Source organism: Pterocles gutturalis, unplaced genomic scaffold, assembly GCF_000699245.1.
Source record: "Pterocles gutturalis isolate BGI_N339 unplaced genomic scaffold, ASM69924v1 scaffold43807, whole genome shotgun sequence".
In the NCBI taxonomy this organism is placed as follows: domain Eukaryota; kingdom Metazoa; phylum Chordata; class Aves; order Pterocliformes; family Pteroclidae; genus Pterocles; species Pterocles gutturalis.
In genome coordinates, this window is record NW_010114538.1 from 4,428 (window position 1) to 13,507 (window position 9,080).

The following is a 9,080-nucleotide window of genomic DNA, read 5'->3' on the forward strand; positions in this document are numbered from 1 at the left end:
TCTGCTTCAGTGCTCTCAGCTCTCGCCATTCTGTGTAAGAGGCTATGAAATATGCAGTCTACCAGTCCTGATCGAGCAAGTGAATCAAGTTTTGGCAGGAAAAAGCTGCGCTTAACTGAAACTAAGCAGCTCAGAATCCACGAGGGTGGTTTCCTATCCATCTTCTTATTACAGATTTTGAAGCATGTGTTCAATGTGCACTCAGCACTGTGCAGAAAATATTCTTTGCTACAAGCTTGCATTGCAACTCTTAGTTTACAGCCAGTACACGGCAAAGACACAAGGAAGTACCAGCTTTCTGTGCAAGTCCAGGCATTATTAAAGTGGAGTAAGATTTTTTTTTCCCCGAAGCTTGTCTGAACTACAACAGCAGAAGTGCAGGGTGATGGGCTGAACTGGGAGTCAGCGGACCTGCTATTTTCAACCAGCGCAGGTACTTCTGGAATTCTAACAGGGGATCACTGCAACCACTCACTATTATGAATGGTGCACATTTGTGGAGATCAAGACACCTAGCTTTAGGTGTTCACGACCCCTTCTCATCAATGCAGGGAGAAAGATCTAAAGAGCTAGTCACCTCACCTGACAGCAGGCTTTTAGTCAGCCAGTTTGCTGTCCATGCAACTACAAAGACACTCTTGGAGTTGCACTGCTCTGACTTTGAACTTCAAAGGTTGGAACAATGTTCCTGAGTTAGATTGCAAGCCCCCAGGATGACTCTGTACCCCTCCTCTTCAGCAGCAGCAATGTGAATACATGGAAAAAGAGGCTCTGCAGATTAGTGCCCACTTTTGAAAAATACACATCTTGGCACACAAACGGCAGTCCCTGCATCTGAAAACAGTATCTGAATTTGCTGATTGTGGGGAGAAAATTTTATCAGCTGATGAATATTCATCATTAGTGGTTTGCACACTTAATGGCCTTTGATGAGTTGGCAGAAGCAACTCAGCTAATCTGTCAGCCATAGTTTGTTTTCCTTCTATCAATGTTTATTGCTAATAGATGGATTTATTAAAACATTGAGAGGAAGGCAAGGGGACGAGTGAAAAAAGTGAGAAAATGGTTTAATTTAAAATGAAATATTTTGTTTGAAATAAACTGTGGTTGGTTAGTTTGGATTCTGACTATGTCCCCAGCTGAAATTCTCCATGGGCATCTTTCCAGCTCAGTTTCTTTAATAACATTTTACAAACAGCAACGAGGGCTATGGAAAGAACCTGTGGTTTGGTTTTCAGTAGATATTTTGACACTGGCACTACTTCCAGAATGGAAATGTAGTTCTGCAGTTTTTCTTAATACATTTTGTGGCCCGAGTCCTGCTCCAAGTGAAGCAGACGAGTGCTCCAGCCTGGTTGCACTGATTGGTGCAGTTTCATAAGGCCAATAGGCTTAACGACACAATGAAGTCAGCATTTACTGATACATTGTATTACTGTGTTTCATTCTCTGACAAAATTAATTTGAATTGAGGCAGCTATTTCATGTGCTTCCAGTTTAGTTCTCGGTTTAAAAAATGAAAAAGTTAAACATCTATCTTTCAAAAAGCAAATAGTGAGCCCCTTGAAAGAGACTCTGCTAGCTCTGTTTTGGAAAGAAGGAAGAAACAGGATGGCCGTGATGCTGCTCTGACATTTCAATATTTTGTACAAAAACGGCCAAACAACAAGGTCAGATCTGAATCTCTTCCCAGAATAATGGGAAGTCTAGGCTCAGTTTCACCCAATATGACCTCTGTCTACTCAACAGATCACCAGGTATCTGAAACTACTCACCATTGCCCATCGGTGTAAAGCAGCTCTCTAACAGCCGAACTGCACCCTTGCATAGGAAAGACAAGGGACTGGGGGGCACAGGAGACACAAGTCTCCTCCACCGGATCTGTCAGAGTTACGATGTCAAGAGGAGGCTTAACAGCAGTTGGGTACCAGACAGTCTCAATTCCAGCCTCTGGGAAAACGATGGATCGTGTCCTCTCAGGACACACTTCTGGGCATGTGAGGAAGAAGAAAGTGACTGGGAACAGTCAGCACAGATTTGCCAAGGGCAAATGATGTCTGACCCACCCGATTGCTTTTTGTGATAAATTGACTGGACCTGCAGATGAGGGAGACCAATGGATGACATTTACCTTTACTTCAGCCAGGGTTTTGCCACCGTCTCTACAAAATTATTGTATCCAAGTTAGAACATTACCATCTGGATGGCTGAAAAAGTATTTAAATGTTTTTCATTTAAATCAGCCTCAGAGGGTTGACATTAACAGGGAAATATTCCACTTGGAGACCGGTAATAAGGGGATGGCTGCAGAAGCCTGTCCTACGCTTTCCCACTATCCTGTCCCACACTGACACACCTCTTGGTGACTGACTGACAAAGTATTTAAATATTTTTCATTTAAATCAGCCTCAGAGGGTTGACTTTAACAGGGAAATATTCCACTTGGAGACCGGTAATAAGGGGATGGCTGCAGAAGCCTGTCCTACCCTTTCCCACTATCCTGTCCCACACTGACACACCTCTTGGTGACTGACTGACAAGAGCCAAAAGCTTGTGTTTGCTTTGTATCAACATGCAGTCAAATGCTCAAGTCTTTTCTCTGGGCCAAATCCTCAGTGGACACAAACTACAGTGGTTCACTGGTTTCAGTGGTACATGCACAACCAAGATTCGCCATATTGTAGCAGTCATGCTTAAAAGATTGACAGTGTTTTTTCCTGAGACTCTTGGGAAGATACTTGTTTGGTAAGTAAACTAGCATTACTTTACTGATTTAAGCTGTAATGATTTTCCTGATATAAGTTTTTGACCTAGGAAGTGCAACAATTTTTAACAACAGTTCTTAAATTCTTTTCAGCTGTCAACAGAACTGTTGCCATTTATGCCTAAAGAGAAACACAGAGCAATCAGACACCTGAACTCCCCCTGAGTGTGGGTCCATCTAGTGACAGCTGACGCGCACCCTGATCAGCTTTCTGAGTCTTCTATTGATAAAGACAAAACAGGTCCTGTAGAAGGCTAAGAAGCATTAAAGAACGTGTTGAGCCCTAATGTTGATGCAACAGCAGTAAAAGTGATTTGTGCAGAATGAGATCTGGTCTGAACGTGGTGCAGAAACACTCCACATATTTTGCATTTTTAATAGAGATGACTAAATGTGGTGTTAATTTCCTATTTGTCTCCCTCTCACTTTTTTCTGTGTTAGCTTGCCAAAGGTAGCAGGTCAATGGCATAATCACCAAAGTAAGCGTGGAATAAAAGCTTACCTACCTTTCCTGTGTTTATAAAAACAAGGCAAACATTTCAGTATGATATACTGACAGGCTCCAAATCTCAAAACACTGTCCAGCTTCCTAAATCACTTCTCCTGGAATATCCAAATAAACTCATCTGCCTTTCTGCACAGCATACAAATCATCCTGGTACAAATGTACAAATCAAGTCTTAAGTCAGTCTGGAGGGCAAGTATCTACACAAAACAGCTGCAGGGGCACGAAAAGCTACAAAACATGCAGACAGACAAAAAGAATAACTATCACCACATGGGACAAATTCTACAGACACACTGGTGTCATTATGGAGTGACTCCATCCTATCCAGTACAGTCACTCTAAATTTCCATCTGCGGAGCTGAGATTACCATTTGGGCTGCTACAGATAATCTAATATTTTTTTTCCTTCCCACCTCCCCACTCAGAAGAAACAGGAAAAAACGCAAAGAGCTCAGACAATGCTGCCCTAGAAGAATGCATCAAACTCCAGCTGGCGTGTGCACGTGTGTGTGTGTCTCTATGGACGCGCTTGCAGGCAGATATTCGAGGCAGAATCAAACTGAAACTCTCTGAAGTTCTGGCTAGACGTAAGACAGCCCAACGATCTTTTCCCTCCTTCAGCAATACAAAAGCTACTTGCCTCACCATTGGGCAGGACTGGACCTCACAAGATGATCACCCACCTGTACTGATTCTAGCACAGTACTACAGAAAGAGAGGCTCAGGGGGTGCTCCTCATTTGCTCTTGTGCACGCCAGTGAGGACAGGTTATCCACAAACACCATCCTTCCGAGCGCCAGCCAGCGCTACTCCGTTCAGGTCTGCAGCTCCATCCTGATCCACCGCAGCGTCTCCAGTTCATCAGGCAGCCGAGCCTTTTTCTTCCTTAGCCCCAAGCACACAGGAGGCCTCAATCTTAATTAAGTTTATTTAAATGAAGAGCAACTCCTGTGCCACCATCGGGGCCAGCCTCACCACCCTCCAGCAGCCCCAATCCAAAAGCTGTTTGAAACCTCCACCAAAACCCCCAGGTTTCCACTTTTTCAGAGCCTGCCACACAATGCACCTACCCGGTAACTTCACAGTTATTGGCTCCCTCCACACAAGCATTCGGAAGTCCTGGGGAAGAGGAAACCACAAACACTCCTTCTGGGGGAAATGAAATAATTACCTATTTGCATAACAAAGTGATACAAGCAAAATCTGTTCAGCATGTGAAGGCCAATCCCACACTTGCTCTTGTGAGTTGCCTGGCTTTCAGGCTTTCCAGAATTTCCTTACGAAAGCAATCTCTGCTGCTGTGGCTCCTCCGTCCAGCTCTCCTGGCTGTCACCCGGCAAATACCCACCTGGGTTTCACTCGGGCTTGCTCCCACCACCCTCTGCCCCATCTCCCTGCCTGTTGCCATCGCCTTCTGCGTGTGCTGCTCTGGCAGGCCTCCTGCCACCACATCTTGGGGTCAGTGACACCAGCTGTGCTCCCAGCAGCTTGACTCCAGCCCCACAAAGTCACCCCCAGCTCTTCTCAGACCCATAATCTCTGGGTAAGGTGTGCCCCCCCCTGCCCAAAAGCCATTGCTCCAGAGCAGCCTTGTCACCCCGTCCGCAGAATCCTCCGCTGCCAGCTCCGGATGACTCGCTTATCCCCAAGTTGTGTCACTCCCCTACATCCCTTATGGACACACATGCCCGTGTACGTGACAGGGAAGCCCTCAACCAGCACGGGAGAACACCCAACAGCTGGCCAGCCAGCACCACACAGCATCGCGCAGCGCTGCCTCTCCCCTTTCCTTCACTGGGGAACAAAGAGGTGGCTGCTCTCTTTAAACCTCCCAGCTCTTGGTCTGTGACTGTCCAGAAAACAGCCTTTGGCGAGGCAGGCTCGGGGGAGAAGCCTGTACCAAAGCTGCTCCCGCGCACGGCCGTTACGCAGACCCACTACGCTTGCTCTGTTACGCTCGCTAGACTGGGTGTTTGCTCAGGTCGACAGCACCAGTGTCCCCGTCTGAGGTGCCTTCCCATCGTAATCTTCTCTCCAGGGCCTGGAGATCACATGTTTGTCTCATCACAGAGAACTGCTGCTGTGGGATCTGTAATAACTCTGCTTGGAGTCGAGCTGAAATAAAACACGCCTCAAGTGAACAATAGCCAAACAACAAGAGTGACGGTTTTCTTCTTGTAAAGAGCATGTACTGCACACAGGGCTAATCTGCATGGCTTCGGTATATTCAGCACCTGTGTTTTTGTTTTCTTTGCAGTGGGAACAGTGGCTTGGCCTGCACTGCTTGTCCCTGCCTGCCTCGCAGAGAGTTGCCCAAAGGTTTTATTCATTTTTAATCTGATTTCTTTTCTCCATGTGGGGAGTTGAGTTAATGGAGGATTTTCCCCTACAACCTCTTTTGCTGATGGCCAAAAGGAGAACATCTGATGACCAGGTTGTAGGCTGCTTGGGGGTCTTCTTGTTCTTTACGTGAGACCGGGGTCAGCTGTTTAGGTGGCACTGCCATCCCCCACTTCCTTCTTTCAGCTTTAAAGATGAAACAAGACTGGCGAGGCTGCTGCTGGAACCACGAACTTGAGAGTTCATGAAGTGCTGCTGCATTTTCTGAGCTGGTACCCTACATACAGCTGTCAAATTAAAAAGTGAGGCTTACCTACCACCACTGCTTGGGTTCCTCAGCCGGCCAGCCTTTCACAAAACCAAAATGCACAGCTAGCTGCTGACACCTCTCCATAAAATCACACCCAACTCACCAGAATTTATTTTCATGTAATAGGAAAAGTTTCTAACTCTGTCAAGGCATCCTGATGCAACAGATTAAGAACAAAGAACTTCAGATTTTGGTGTAAGATGACTTTTCTTTACAAAGCATCATATTTTGTACTAAATCATAACTCTTCCTGTGATTCTGCTTGTGGTTCAAGATGGAGCTGTTCACCATCAATCTTGTGCTACTTTTCAGCTTCACCCTATTATCCAAAATAACAACAACAACAGTTCCGAACGTGTAAGCAAGACCAAAGATCCAGGCTCCACATAAAAAGAACAAAACTATGATTTTGGCAAGAGAGGCAAAGAAACAGAAAAGAATCCAAAACATATACAGCCTAATAAAACCTGTAAACCGTAACTCATGTACGCAGTTTAAACATGCTTGAAAACACACAAACACCCCGCCCCCCCCCCAGCTGGTATAAAATCTGGAGTCCTGGGGATCCTTGCAAGGATGCACTTTCCCATCAATACCTAAAATCAGTTCTCTTGCAGCAGTGTGTGAAGTTTATACCTGCAATAAATGTCACGACCAGCGATAATACCAGAGTCTCTTTTCAGAACAGAATGGAGAAATTCCCATTCACCACAGCTTTACAGCAAGCAATAATTTCAGGCTGGGCAGTTCCTATTTGTTTCTGCTAAAAAGTCACAGAGGATAGGAACACGTTTGGGCAGCTTTCATGTGGTTATCTGTCCTTGGAAAGTTTTTCTCTTGATTACTGTATGTTTTGCACATCCACTTCACTATGTGTCTACCCAGGACTGAACAGTGACAAGATGTTGGGAAGAACCACCTCTGGCATTTTAGGGAAACCGAGTGTAACAGCACTTAGTTGCTTTTTAGGCACTCTCCTACTTGTATAAGGAAATTAAGCTTTTCTGCAAAATGCAAGCCAGATTACAGCAGTGTTTGGGGATAGATTTTCACTTACAGCAGATGCTAGACTTTCTTCCAGTTAGGATTAGCAAAGGACTATGACATGTAACTCGGGAGCTGTCATTTATGATAATGCTCTGGTCCTCGCTTTCGACTGTCAGATGAGACAGGGCAGCAGGAGATTAGCAAGCATGGGTGGGAAGGAATCAAATTAGATTACTGAGCAGCTAGTAATTCTGTTAATTACTCAGTGAACACCATTCTTTCATTGCAGATATTACAGTTTACATTTTGTCCCAAGTTAGGTCTATTGCCCAAGTCAGAAATAGCATGAAGTTACAGTTCCATAGGAGGTCAGCACCTACTGCAAGAGATGAGGTTTCCTACATCTTTACAGCCTTTCAGTTACCTGTCTGTAGAGACATTGGCTGCTCTGGTGCACACAGTGACCTGGAAACACGGAAAGCCCACCTGGATCCAAATTTCCTTCCATTTTCCTACAGCTGCAGGCACAAGATTCTCCTGGACTTCCTGCTGTTCTTTAGCATCAAGAGTGTTAATTACTAAGATGAAAACAGAGGCAGCTGAATTTGTGGAAATAACTTCTGAAGTTGAAAATGTACTTCTATAAAGTCCTACTTCGTGACATGGATTTATTATTATAATTCTGAGATTATATTCTCCAAACTCCAGAGACCACTTTCCAATTTAGGTTTTTTAACATCACTTTAGAATCCGATTAGATTGAGAAAAAAAGACAGTTCAGTTGTCAAGAGGAATGAAAAACAGAATTCATACCCTTTCCACCATTGTCGCTTCTACCAGCCTTCATAATGAGGATTTCTCCTTCTCCAGTGTTCAAGAGAGGCAAAAACTAACGTTTTCAATATGGCCCAGTTGTTCTGATTTTGTCTTGAAAAAATATAGCCCAAATTCTAAGCTGTACTATAAAGAGAATTTTGCTTTAATGCTATAGAAATATTTATGAGTCAATCTCTAGCCCTTCCCTTGAGCTGCCTCAAGACACAGGGGCAGAAAAGCAAAGCTGAGTCCATCACAGAAGCCTAGTTTTCAGGCAAGATGCAAGGCATGATGGAAATCTTCACGTTTGGTACTGCTAAATGAGGGAAACGCCTAGAAGCACCAAGAGCAGGAGAAACCTGCCCCGACAGTGCAAGGTCTTCCCTCCGGAGACGTACATTTCCAATGCAGGGCCCTCCACAAAATCAAAGAGTTACCACAGTCTGGGGATTTTATTCTTTTCGTTAATAGCCCTGGGAAGAAGCATCCTTTGTCTTTGCCTGTTTTTCTGAGCAGGTCTTTAGCTTGGTATTTCCACCCGCTTTGATGTGAAGGGCTCCAGTGGGTGCTGGGTTCCCTCTGCTCCCATCTCTGGGAGACGGGACTGCCCTGAGCAGGCAGGGAAACTCCTGCTGCCGGCATTTGCTCTGCCTGCACTAGAGGGCTCTGCTGACCCAGCTATGGAGGCAGAGCCTCGGTGGTGGAGAGAAGGCCTGAAGCCTTGAGCAGCCTTGCCATGCTCTGGGTGCTTCATCTGCAATCTGGCTGCAGTTCAGGGATGAGTGAACTAACCTTCTGTTGGCGTATCTGCTGCAAAAATGTCAGGGTGCTAAGGGATGAAGCACTCTGTATAAAAGCAAGATGTTACAGTAAAAGATTTTATTATATTTTGGAAATGGCAGAACTTCAGAACATTGAAAGTTTTATGGGAAAGAAAACAACGCTTCTAAGTCCTTCCCAAATTATTGCAGCTTTGAAGTAACAACTTTCACTTTGTAATTGTTGGAACACTCCCTCTCCTTGCAGTAAAGGGATCTTTAATGCGCCAACTGCTAAGACCTAGGCTCTCAGCCTTTTCCAAAGGGAACATGCTTGTGATGAGGCTGGCAGATAAACCCCACCCTATGGTAAGCCCAGCAGCGCTGCTACCATCTTCTTTCTTGTACGAGTTGCCTCCTTGTCCTTTTCACAAACTCACAATACTGAGGCCAGAAAGGATCATTAAAATCATCCAGTCCCTTAAAGAATGAGGTCTAGGGAATTTTATCCAGCCATTTTCTGCCTTTGTTCTCTCTGCGTTCACCTCCGCATCCTTTTTCTTTTCTCTGTAATTGTTGCTTTTGTTTCCTGCTAGT